Here is a 13,463-nt window from a genome sequence, read left to right as displayed (position 1 = left end):
CATATATTGACAATACTGTGCTACCAATAATAATTTACGCTCAAAAGACCATTGTGATGGTTCAATTTTACCCTCTGTTTCAATATTTAATTTCAACACTATCGGGTTGTGATCAGGAATTAGTTTGGGATGGATCTGAATTTTAGCTTGTATTAAAAAAGTATGTGAAATGAAGAAGTAATCCAATCTAACAAATTTTTGGTGGGGAGCAGAGAAAAACGTAAACCCTGGATGATTTGGGTTCTTTTCGTGCCAAACATCAAAAAGGCCATGTTCCAGAAATAACCCACGTAGAGCAGTGTATACAAGTTTTTTCTTACCACAATATGCTGAATTGGATCTTATATCAGCCTTTGACTTCACATTAATGTTATAATCTCCACACAATAGAACTGGAGTAGTCCACTGTGCCAGTTCCAAATTAATGAAGTTAAATACTTCTGGGTCGTCTAGATTTGGGCCATATATATTACAAAGTGTGAACCCCTGCCGTCCCCCCTTAAATTCTGCTAACACCCATCTTCCCCATTTATCTGCTGCCGTCTTTATGCAATCCACCCACCCCCTCTTTTTTAATATCGCTACCCCTCTTTTAACTCCGGATTGTTTAGAGCAAACAACCAATTCCATCCCCATGTTCTTTAGGTATTCTCTATTAGCCCATGCAATGTGGGTTTCTTGTAAACAAAGTATGTCTATACCCAGTATCTGTATAATCTTAGCTAATACTTGCCGTTTCCGAGGATCATTTAAACCACATACATTTAATGTGCATATCTTGATCTTTCTAGCCATTGTATTTGATTTCTCTTATCATTCTTATACTTCTAGCTTTCTGAAAAAACCTCTCAACATACATTTTAGATATTGACAAAACCAACTTTAAATCCTCTGCTGGTGCCATTTTCACCCCCCGTCACCTGAACCCTGTGCCCCCCCTTTCCGACCCCTTTTCCCCCACCCCTTCTATCCTGCCCTCCCCTCCCCCCTCCCAACATTCCCATCCCATGAGGCCCAAGGACCATAAGTCCCTGCAATGATGGAGTATCGTGTTCTCCCCCCCCCACATTCCCCTATGCAACCATATAGTTGACAGCTACTATCTAAGGTCGATTACACAAATATGTAAATTATGTCACCATTATGTTCTATCACCAAATTCTATAGAGTTTCTGACTGGAAGAACTTGGTTTGACCTTTACACATGACCTTAAGTTTCACGGGATTTTGCAAATATACAACTGCACCTTTCTTTTGAAAGTCCGGAATTAGTTTCCTTAAATGCCATCTCCTAGAGACTGTCGCCTGGCAGAAATCCGGTCTAACAAAGAAATTACACCCCTTAGCTTTAGCCTGTTTGTCTGGTATAGCGAGGTCATAAATTTCTTCGCGTGCTAAAAAGTTATTGAAGCAGACTAATATTGCTCTTGGGAGGTTCTCTTGTCCTTGACGGGGTTTCCGCACATGGAAAGGAAACCTGTGTGCCCTCTGTACTTCTCGTGTCCGTTCCCACATGGTCAACTCCGGAAAGGCTTCTTTCAGCAGTTCTGCAGTGAACTTACGCGGATTTGTTCCTTCCAATCCCTCCGGAATCCCAAGAAAGCGTACGTTATGTCTGCGGGCATGATTTTCAAGTTCACTCAACTTATTGGCTAAATCATCACGATGTGCCTTAATACTTTCCAGCTATTCTTTCTGTACTGCAGCATAATCTTCGAGTACAGATATACGCGCTTCTGTTTCTGTGACTCTGTCTGCAGTTTCTGTTCCCAATTTTATCGCCCAACTTACTGCATTTTTCACTTTGCTGCATGTGGCCTGCACACGTGTGATTTCTGTCTTGCTCTTGGCTCTATGACTCATTATGGTCTCATATATCGTGACAAGGGTGATTTCCTGCGGGGGCGAAGTCTCCGAGACACTTAATTCGATCCTTCTTGTCTCACTCGACCTTTGCCTCTCCTCTTGCACATCCCCTAATGCCAAGCCAGATGCTTGAGGGTCATCTGATTTGTGCTGTTGTCTTTCTTTCTTCTTCTTAATTCTCTTCCTTATAGTAAGCACTACAATTAGGCGACGTCTTGCTTTCCCCCGTTGACTCATCAGCGCTGCTAGCTTCACTAGCATCATCCACCCAATCCTCGTCAGACGATTTTTCAGAAAGTGAATAAAAGTTTTCACCAGACTCTGGTACTGACAAAGTTCCTTGTGAGCCGAGCTCTTTTTCCATTTGATTATGTTGAGTTACTACAGTATCAATGTCTAATGAGACTACTTCTCCAAGAACATTACCCTCGTTGATATCCTGTTCCTGTTCCTGAGTCTCTTGAGATTGTACAATATTTTGTGCGATATCAGAAATGTCTGTGCGCACCACGGGTATTCCCTCATGTTGTGCCAGGGAGTTTGATATCGTTACTGAGTTTGTGGCTAATGCCCCATTTTCTGCAATTACTATTGCTGTTTCCACTAAGCAGTCATTTTTTCGAGCACTTTGCCTCTCAAACATTACAGGAAGTGTAAGATTTTTAGTCCCTTTCTTCGAGGAGCGAGGAACCACAGGACCCTTTCCTTTCTCCACTGTTTTTTTCTCCCTGGCTCCCATAGTATTAACCATAATTGGCTCTAAAGTATCTAAAGCATCATCAGATTCTCTTACACTCTCATTATTCTTCCGTTCAGCATTTCCATCTGTACATAAGTCTTTAGTTATATCACTCCGTGCAGTTGCCTTTACAGACCTTACAGCTGCATCCTTTGGGTTTTCCATGTTAGCCCCCATACCTGGCTCCTATTTTTACCTCCACGTGTAGTCACTCTCACTACCGTAGGCCCACTTCCTTTCTCTGCTCCTTTAGCCTGCATTTTCTTGTTTTTTATGACCCTGCCTCCTCGACCCCGAACTACCCGGCTTTGAAGTCCACCGAGTAGAAGCAGAAGGGGAGATCTCCAAAGTGGCGCCCTGCGCCAAAACGCTATTAGGTCACTCGGCATTCGAATTATCCAGCTGATACAGTTATTGCAATTTGTTACAAAAATTGCAAAATTTACTCACTTTTATTACTTGTAACTCTGTATCTCTGAGTCCAAACGCAGTCCAAATGTTGCCGCAATTTTCCTTCAGAGCAGTCTGTTTCCTAAAGTCGTGTTTTGAAGCTCCAAACAGCCCGCAAATTCATGCTGCCCATATCGCTCCGTATCCGGCTCGGATTCTCCAGCTCCTCGGGTTCTACGTCTCGAGGTCAGCCGGGTCAGTCGTGTCAAGCCTGGCAAACAATTCCCCTTCACTCTGCCGCTTTTCTTTTTATTTTCCACAAGCGCTGGAGCTGCAGCTCTGACGGTCAAACAAACCGCACCTGGGTTTGAATTTTCCGATTCCCGGGCTCCCGGGTTCCCAGCACAGCGGGCTCACAGCACGGCCGCGGAGTCGGATGTACCACACCTGATTCAGCCACTCCGAGCGGCACCTCGAGCGGCCCTGCTTCGCTTTTTCACAGGCCCCCACAAGACGCGGGTGCAGGCTCCCCAGGCTCCACCAGTCAATCGAAGCTCACGACCCCAACAACTCAGCACAGGCAAGCCATCTTGCGCCGTCTTGCGCCGTCGTTCGTCCTTGATAGTCCGGGGACGGAGGGAGAGGAAAGAGCTGTTCACACAGCCCACGCCACGGACGCCATCTTGCCCCCCAACATTCTTTTAACATAATATTCCACCACCCCTCAAATAAATCGGAAATAATTTCTATAGAGCTCTCCAAACAATGCCTGTTGCTAGGCAGCTGGCTTTTAACCTCGTCCACACTGCCACCTGCTCCATAACCTCAACCAGTACTTTTCAGTTCCTCCAGCTAATGTTCCTGAGATCTGTAACCTATCAATACATTAAAGCAGCCTTTTTGCATTGTTTGTAACAGCACGTAAGGCAAGTGCTAACCATCTCCCTGCTTCTTGGCTATAGATAACTGGCCTCCTCTGAAAACTTTCTGACCCATGTCAACTAGCACGCTTCAATGCCACCCGTGCTTCACTGTGTTACACGCCTCTGCATTGGCTTCCCTTTGTGGGCAACCTCTGTCTACCCTCTACAAGCTTGTGTTAACCTACAAGGAGATGTGCTCACTGTTTGAAAGAGTACACTCCTCTCTTGGTACTGGCATCACTGCTGAAAATACGTAGCCAAAATAATAAAAATCCTTGATGCATTATACTCAGGATTTGAGCCAACAGCTAGATGACAAAGTGATGTAATTATTGTTAAGACTGCTAGTACAGACTGCTTTTTTTAAATTGGAACTCAACAAAACACTTACATTCCTCTATAAAGCGTGAGCTGGCGAACACAGTTTTGTCATATGATGTTTCATAAAGTAACCTTTCAGAAAGCACGTATTAATAATGCTCAGGCACCATGATTGCTTAATAGACTGAGCCCTCAATTAATTAATCAACCTACGCGGCAGTAACTCTCTAATGATCCTTTGGAAGCTTTTTTAATTGAACTACAAGTGAAGTGGTGCATTCAGACATGGCTGAAAACTCATTTGCAACATATACAAGCCCAGACTTGTCATCAACGTGCTCATTATCCTCCTGATAGAAATGCATGCACACAATTACTTCATTTCTCCTTCACCCTCAAGAGTCATTAAATTCATCAATAAAACCCGGCCCACATCAGAACAGTTCCACCAACTTGAGTCGGTCCCACATGGCTGCTAAAAATAGCTCTTCTCATTTACAACCCTTACTCCCGAAAATTAACAGAAAAGAAAAAGAAAACGAACATCCGAGCCAAAGTATAACTTCAAAAGCAGTACATTGTTTGGAGACTTTCTGCTGCCTGCAGGAAAGGAGGCCTGGATTAAGAAACGTGAGAGACAGCAGCACCTAAAAAGTAAAATAAATGAGAATTGTACCTTTTGTAGATTAAGGCCAAACAATGCAGCTATAGATAGAGACGAACGTACATTATTCTTGTTTGGAGCATACAGAGCTGAACTCACTTTTTGTTAACAACATTGCTTCCATCTTGGGCGTACTGTATCATTTCACAAAAAGTTTCAGCGGTGAGGTGCTAGGAATCAGGATGAGAGGAATCTGGATATGGTGCAGGGAGTTGCAGGTGGAGTCAGCTGATGTAGACTGGATGATCTTATTTTGCAGTTGTGAATGTAGGGGAAAAGGCTGTAGTTTATTAATCGACCTATAGCATGATCATAGACAGCATAAAAATATCAAATACACATAGAAACATGACTTAAATCAAATGCCAAATAAAATTTAGCCAAGTTGCAATTTTACAGTTCTATAAAATTAGGATAAGAGTATAAAAACACATATATTAAAACCGCTCTAAGCCGAGCACTTGTTTGGATATCGCTTTTGATCTCTGCCATCAAGCATATAACCGGTATCTAGTTATTGTGAAAACAAGCCACTTTGTTGTATCTGACTTGAATATGCGTAAAGCTTCGGAGGGGCATGAGAAAGAAAGCAGTAGACAGGCTGGAATGGTCCATGATTTCCTTAGACTTTCATACACATGGCACACAAAACATGCTCTATGATATCTGGGGCAGGGGAGAAGGGAGTTAACATGGTAATCCGAGAATAACTGGTTTATGGCACTGTATACTCATTAATAGTGTGCAGAGAGTTTGTTGTTTTGGGTAGAGCACCAACCGCCTGGATGAGGATGAAATGAGGTGTGTGTGTGTGTGTGTGTGTGTTTTTAGGCATGTTGCATGGGGTTAAGGCAGCAAAGTTGAGAGCTTTGTCTCGTTGAAGGGAAGATTTCTGGGAGGAGGTCTAAAAGTTAGCTATTCGTATAGTCTAGCTTACTTAGTATTGGTAAACTGAATACACCTGAGCTATGTGGAATGGAATGATCAGGGAGTACGTATGGTTAAGACTTGGTTGTGAGCTGCAGTGCCTGCAGTGATGAGAACGGAATTCAGACACATGGATAGGTTGCGTAGAATACAAAGGTTTCTGACAGGGACGTGAACGATAATGGGCCAGGTGGTAAAAAAGTATGGAGGTCGGTCAGGGCCTGAAGACAGTCTCAAAGCACATTGGTATTGGAAATCATTTTATACATTACATGAAGTGTCATAAAACGACCTGTACATTCCTTCGGAGGCAAAAATGTGGGCAAAGGCACAGGGTCATAAATCTGGTTGTTTGATAAGAAGCACAGTTGGGCCTCGATCTTCTTCAGACTCAATCCAGGACAAGTGGGTACTTCTTCAGCTGCCTAGCAAGGGGAGAACATGATCATTGTGTGTAGTGTGTGTGCTGTGTTCTAATTGGCTGTAAATGTACTTATAAATCCCTGGTGAAGTGTAAAATATGTACTCATGGCCTGTAAATGAAATTCTACCAGTGGGCCTGTAGCACTGGTTGTGCCACCCACTTAAGTAGCACTTTAAACATGCATCAGGCCTGCCCTTGCAGAGCCTATGTATGCAGTTTAAACTGCCATTTTTTATTTTTCATTTTTTTACAGTTTGCTGAGATAATATGGGATTAGGCTGATGCATGCAAAAAAAATTAAAGCATATAAAATAATCAGAAACATTAACATAAAACATGCACAAAAGATTCCTCACATCCCGCCGTCCAACAGCTCGTCCCAGAATTCTCAGTGAACAAGAGTTCAAGTCTGCACCTTATGTCCACATCTATTGGCCCCATAGGCTCAAATCCGTTCTTCAACACAAAAGTTAATGGTTTTGACAGGCTTCATAATAATTCCCCTATAGTCTGCCCAGCTCTACCAGATTACCAGATGTTTCTGGAGGCATCCCCTTGCCTGAAACACAACAACCTCATACCCCATGCAGTGGTCAGAACACTAGTTCCACACCATCAGGGAATAGGCATGGTCTCTGCATTGCATATGAATTTACCCTGAAAAAATGAAAGACAAGAGGTGTTTGGCAAAATAGGAATACTTGGTTTCATTAAATGCAGTGGCTGGGAGAGCAGGCAACAGTGCCAGGGCCTGAAGACAGTCTCAAAGCACATTAGTATTGGCAGTCATTTTATACAGTACATGAAGTGTCATAAAACGATCTGTGCATTCCTTCGGAGGCAAAAATGTGGGCAAAGGCTCAGGGTCATAAATCTGGTTATTTGATAAGAAGCACAGGTGGGCCTCGACCTTCTTCAGACTCAATCCAGGACCAGTGGGTACTTCTTCCGCTGTCTAGCAAGGAGAGAGCATGATCACTGTGTGTAGTGTGTGTGCTGTGTTCTAATTGGCGGTGTGTTCCTAACTTATTGTGGCATCTCACCTTATGGTATTTTTGAGAACATGTGCCCCTCTGGTTAAATGCGTTTTATTGGGGCCACAGAGACAATTGCGGTGTCTTTGCCTATCTGTTGGATCGATCTGGTTTTTCCTGTTCACACATTTGTCTAAGGCTTACCTATCCTCCCACCTGTAATCTCTCAATTAGTTGCTTCAAGCCTAGGTCACAGGGCCTGCCTGACCACATATTTCTGACTCGAGGTTGAGGGAGAGGTCATATAAGGTGAATTCAACAATGGAGATGCAAGTTCCTTGTTATACGTTCATATATCACAGAGTACATCGAAATGGTACTTATCAATTTTAACATCTGCTTTCCATGCCTTAGCTATATCTCTCTTCAGCAAAGTTAATCCCAGGAATAGGTGAGCATGTTTGTATCTATTACTGCCGGTTCCGTCTGTGACATAAAAATGTTCAATCTTGGGCCAAGTGGAATAGTCCAGGAGAGAAACTCACTGAGACAGGAGGTCACTCACTCCCAGCCAAAAATGGTTCAATACTGTACAGCTCCAAACTGTGTGCAGAAACGTGCTGTCTTCTATATGGCAATGTAGACATAATGGGGAGCTCATAATCCCCATAAGCCATAGAAAATATCTTGGGTAGTAAGTACTATGGAGGTGTTTGAGTTGGATAAGGTGGAGACCAGCCGATATGGCCACCTCCCAGGGTGCTCTCAAAGCGTCAGACCAGTCATTGTCATCTAAAGTGTTAATATCCATCTCCCATGAGCTTTTAAGAGCTGAGAGCTTGTGTGTGCTATGCAATACCAATGATTGGTGATTTTGTGATTTCCTAGGTCTCCTAGGAGGAGTTTGCTTTCCAGTGGATTGAATTCTGGAAGTGTTTCAAGAAGCCTAATGTAAGAGGTAATGGCGTGTTGAAGCTGTAAGTAGCGATGGAATTGACTATGGTGCAATTGATATTCAAGATGTGACCTTCTCTACAAATACTGGTGTCCTTAATCCAGCCACCTTACAGGGTCTTGCTACTTGCCAAGGATGGTGCGATGTTTCACACCACATTATCCTTGACTTACTACCCCCACCTATGTCCCTCACATCTACTTCCACCTTCCTTCTACAAGCTCTCATATAATCACTGCCTAATCCTCCATGCTATCTCCTCTCCCCTCTCCCTCTTTGGTGTCATCCTACCTCATAACTTTCCCCCCTCCATCTTTGGCCACCCACGCTTACACATCTATCCAAATCCTGTTATGGACTAAATGTACAGCTTATTTTTCTGTTTATGCATTTATTGCTCTTCACATTTTGCTCATATTTTCTCATGCTTTTGCTTTTTGTACAAATGAAATTTTGCAACTTGTTTCCACTTCTAACCTCTGTACAGCGCTCTGATACCCCTATATCTAGCCAGCGCTCTATAAAACTGTTAAATAAATAATACATAAATAAATGTAGCTCTTGAAAATATTTCAGAACCAAACCACTCATTACATCACCAAGGATTAAGATACCTATACTATCCCATTTTGCAAAACCTACCAGTCTAGCCACCTGCTGCAATGCTATTCCACTCAGTTAGCTTTCCTTACCTCATGTATGCCAGAGCGCAATAGAGATCTTGCCACCACTCATTGATTATCATTAATTATGAGACGTAGTAGTAGGAGAACATGTCCGCAGTCGTGATACCTCCACAATAGGTGAATCTGGTGAGTGCAATGCGAAGGGTACTGCCATTCCAGACGACCCCGGAAAGGTTAGAGCTGATCTGCCTGAACGAGGATTTTTTGGATGGTATATGATAATTTTGTAGCTGATACAATAGCCTGGGCAGGGAGCCCATGCTAAATATGACTGATCTCCCCATCAGGGATATCGGAAGAAGCAACCATGTTCTCACCTATTCCTTCACCTGAGCTACTGTTGGTTTAATAATCCTCAACCATGAGCTCTTTGAATCCAGTGACAGACATAACCCCAGATATTTAATGCCTCCCTCCACCGACTGTAGGCCTGGCACCCAGGTGGTAGATCCGGCATACCCATTCAGTGGAAAGCCAATGGAATTTGAATTGTTCATAAAGAGGTCTGATATTTCGCTTCGGATTTATATAATTTGGAGTTGGCGCACTGCCGGGGCCCTTGGGTCTGTCACGAAAAACAAAATGTCATCTGGGTATAAGGCTATCTGGTCTCAGCACTCCGGGCTCCACTTGAAACCCTGCACCTGGGCACCCATCCTAACCCACACCACCATGGGCTCAACAACCAATGCAAATAACAATATGGAGGGAGGGCACCCTGGTGTGTCCCCCACTGTATAGGAAACATCGCTGATATTTAGCCTGCTACTCACACTGTCATCATCAATTCAGTTTATAACAGCTAGATGTAAGAAAGTAACCTGGGACCGAAATGTTGTCTCCGGAGTAGTCCCAACTAACAGAATCAAATGCCTTGTCCATATCAGCTGGGAGCACCTCCGACGGCCTCCCCAGATATCCGGCAAGAGCAAGGGTGCTTGAGACACATCAGATATTATGTCAAAAGGCTTGGCTCAGCATGAAGCCCACTTGATCTGAATGGATCAAATCTGGAATACAATGAATCAGTCTATGAGCAAGAACTTTGGCGAGGTAGTTGTGACAAATAGGGGCCCTCTCTTCTAGTCAGGATAAGCGGATTACACTCCGAAAATAACCCCTGCTCACCCCTTGGTAGCTTGGCACGAGCAGCAAGGCTTTATCTCAGAGGCGTTGTACAGTAACCCAGTGACAACACTACAAATGGACACCACACAAGGTTTTATTTCAAAAATACGTATATTTTATATAGAGTTACCACAAGACCTATAAACAACAAAAAGAATCCACAGTACGATTAGATTTCAAGACTTCTTGTAAAATGGCTTAAATCAAGGTTCTGTGCGAGTCGGTAGTCCGGGCGGGCTACAACTTTGCTGAAAATAACACAGAGTCTAGCAAAATCCAGCGGACCTCATCGGTTACGGGCCCACTCAAATGTCGACAGACTTACAGACTTAGTCACAGTACCGTTTACTTGGGGCGGCGTGCACGGATGTGTGAGTCGGTTCTGGTGTTCGTCGCAGTGCAGAAAGGAAGCGTTGCAGGGCGCGTTGTCCCTCGATGCGGTGCAGGCAGCGGCCAGTTGACAGAGTCGTGGATCCACGGCTTGCGTTGCAGGGCGAGACGTGCTTAGATGCAGTGCTTGCAGCTTGCAGTGCGGCGAACGAGCCAGAGTTCGGGAGCTGGCATCGATCAGTCCGGACAGCGTTGCCACTCGGGCGGTGCGCCGTGAAGCGTGCGGGGCGTTGCCCAGCTCAGGTGCAGTCGCAGGACTCGCAGTCAGCAGCAGTGACTGCGTCGGTCAGAACATTACGATTCGGTGTAGAGAGGCGTTGCACATCACGGTGTCCACCAGTCGCGGTGCAGGCTATGGCTCGGTGATGGCGTCAGGACGGAGTCAGTGAGCGCAGAGTTTACATTGTTCGAGGCGGACGTTGCTCGATGCGGTGCCTACAGGACACCGGACCGGTCGTGAGAGTCGGTCACAGCTCCCTGCCTCTGTAGCCACTTGTTTCCAGCAGCAATTCACAAAGGCTGGTGAAGTCCACTGGTCCTGGGACTTCGGTGAGGGGGCAAGCTCTCTTCCAAGCCCTTGGAGATGTTTACACAAGTTAAAAGAAAAGTCCACAAAGTTCTTTTTCCTCTCTTTGGCAGTCAGGAAACCATTGCAGGCCAATCCCCCAAGCAGCACTTCAGCTAGGGAATAGTCCCTCCTCAGTTTCTTCAGGTTCCTTCTCCTCAGCAGAGGTTTTGTCTTGTAAGTCCAGAAGTGATCTAATTTCATGGGATCAGGGTCCCAATACTTATAACCCTAAATCCTTTTTTCTCTGAGGGGAGAGGAGCCTGTGCCCAGTTCGAGCCAGTTCTGAAACACTCTGTTTACCAGATTTCTCCTTTCCTTTCATATCGCAGGGCAGGCACATCAGACGCCCCACAGGAGGTGGAGCCAGCATTGTGGAAGGCAAGTACAGTCCTGGAGCACCTTGTTGACAGTCTTCTCTTCTTTCAGTGTGCAGGGCAGAGACATCAGGCACACCACAGGAGGTAGAGCCAGCATTGTCGAGGGAAGGCCCAGCCCTATTCAGGTCCCAGGTGCAACTCCTCCCTCCCATCTAGATGCAGATCTCCCTATTCACCACCGGGCTGCCCCAACCTGTCTCTTGGATTCCCCCAGCCCTGTCACTCACAAAACCAGACGAAGGAATACACAACCTCACAGAGGCGGGCTCAAATGGTTAGGCAAGCAAATACCTACTTTCTAAAGGGGTATTTGCAAACTTCAGAACAGTCCAGGCATACTAAACTCGAATTTCTACCATGTTCTCTGAGTCTGCTAGGATTATAACATGTAATAATCCAGCAGCCCATTCTGGCCTATTTAGAACAGGTAGCCTTGCAATAGTGAAAAACAAAAATGGCTGTAATTCACTATTAGGACATGCCACACACATTAGGGCTTGTCCTACCTTGTGCTTACAGTGCAACCTGACCCTGGGCCTACCATAGGGGTGACTAATATGAAGTCAAGGGAAGGTTTAGGGACTGGCAAGGGGGTGCTCTTGCCTAGTCAGCATGACTGTACCAGACTGCATGCAGGCTCTGCAATGGCAGCCCTTATTCATATTTTACAAGGCCGCTTCTGTGGGTGGCACACTCAGTGTTGTAAGCCCACTAGCAGCATTTGGATTTACACGCCCTGGGCACACTCAGTGCACTGTACTAGGGACTGACAAGTAAACCAAATATCCAATCATGGAACCACTAATAAATACATCAATTTACAAGTAGGGAGCACTTGCACTGTGGCACTGGACAGCAGTGGCACAGTGCCCAAAGCATCTAACACCAGCAAAAACACATGAGGCAACAGCAAAAAATGGATGGGAGACCCAGGCCAATTGTGCCAGGTCTAACAAGTGTCCCCTCCAGCTGAAATGTGGGGGGAGCTATCCTACCTCCTGGGAGTTCTCATCACTGAGGCGGAAAATCTGGACAGACCGTCCGCGTTGGCGTGTTCTGTACCAGGGCAGTGTTCCACCGTAAAGTTCATACCCTGTAGGGAAATGGACCACCTCAACAGCTTTAGATTCTCACCCCTCATCTGCATCAACATCTGAGGGGCCAGTGGTCTGTCTGAACCCATAAGTGAGTCACAAACAGATATGGTCTCAGCTTCTTCATTGTCCAGACCACAGCAAATGCCTCACGCTCAATAGCACTCCACCTCTGTTCCTGTGGAAGTAACCTCCTACTGATGAAGGCTACAGGTTGATCTAGGTCCTCTTCATTCATCTGTGACAAAACAGCCCCCACACCATGCTCTGAAGCGTCTGTTTGAACGATGAACTCTTTGGAGAAGTTGGGTGCCCGGAGCACAGGCGCCGTGCACATGGCAGCTTTCAGGGCCTCAAAAGCTTTCTGACAGGTGTCAGTCCAAATCACTTTCTTGGGCTGCTTCCTGGAAGTCAGCTCTGTCAAGGGAGCAACAATGTTGCCATACCCCTTGACAAACCTCCTGTGGTACCCGGTGAGTCCTAAAAAGTCCCTCACCTCTGTCTGGGTTTTGGGGGGTTTCCAGACCAGGATGGTTTCAATCTTGGGTTGTAGGGGCGCCACCTGGCTGCTCCCAACTTGGTGTCCCAAGTAAACCACAGAACCCTGCCCGATCTGGCACTTATTCGCCTTGATCGTGACACTGAACACTGTGATGTCATCCAGGTAGGCGGCACTGAACTCATCCAGTCCAACCAACACCTGGTTGACCAATCTCTGAAAGGTGGCAGGGGCATTCTTCATCCCAAAGGGCATAACACGGAACTGGAAATGCCCATCGGGTGTGGAGAATGCTGACCTCTCCTTTGCCCCATTAGTCAAGGCGACCTGCCAGTACCCAGACGTCAAGTCAAACGTGCTGAGGTACCGTGCAGCCCCTGACCAATCAATGAGCTCATCAGCTCTGGGGATGGGGTGCGCGTCGTTCTTCCAGTGCTGCAGCCTTCGGGACCAAGACCACTGGGCTGGCCCAAGGACTGCTGGAGGACACAATCACCCCTAGTGCAAGCATTGTTGAGACCTCCTCTTTAATGCACGC

Source organism: Lissotriton vulgaris, unplaced genomic scaffold (genome assembly GCF_964263255.1).
Source record: "Lissotriton vulgaris unplaced genomic scaffold, aLisVul1.2 SCAFFOLD_1415, whole genome shotgun sequence".
Classification (NCBI taxonomy): domain Eukaryota; kingdom Metazoa; phylum Chordata; class Amphibia; order Caudata; family Salamandridae; genus Lissotriton; species Lissotriton vulgaris.
The sequence above is the reverse complement of the archived record's forward strand: the minus strand, read 5'-3'. Positions refer to the sequence as shown.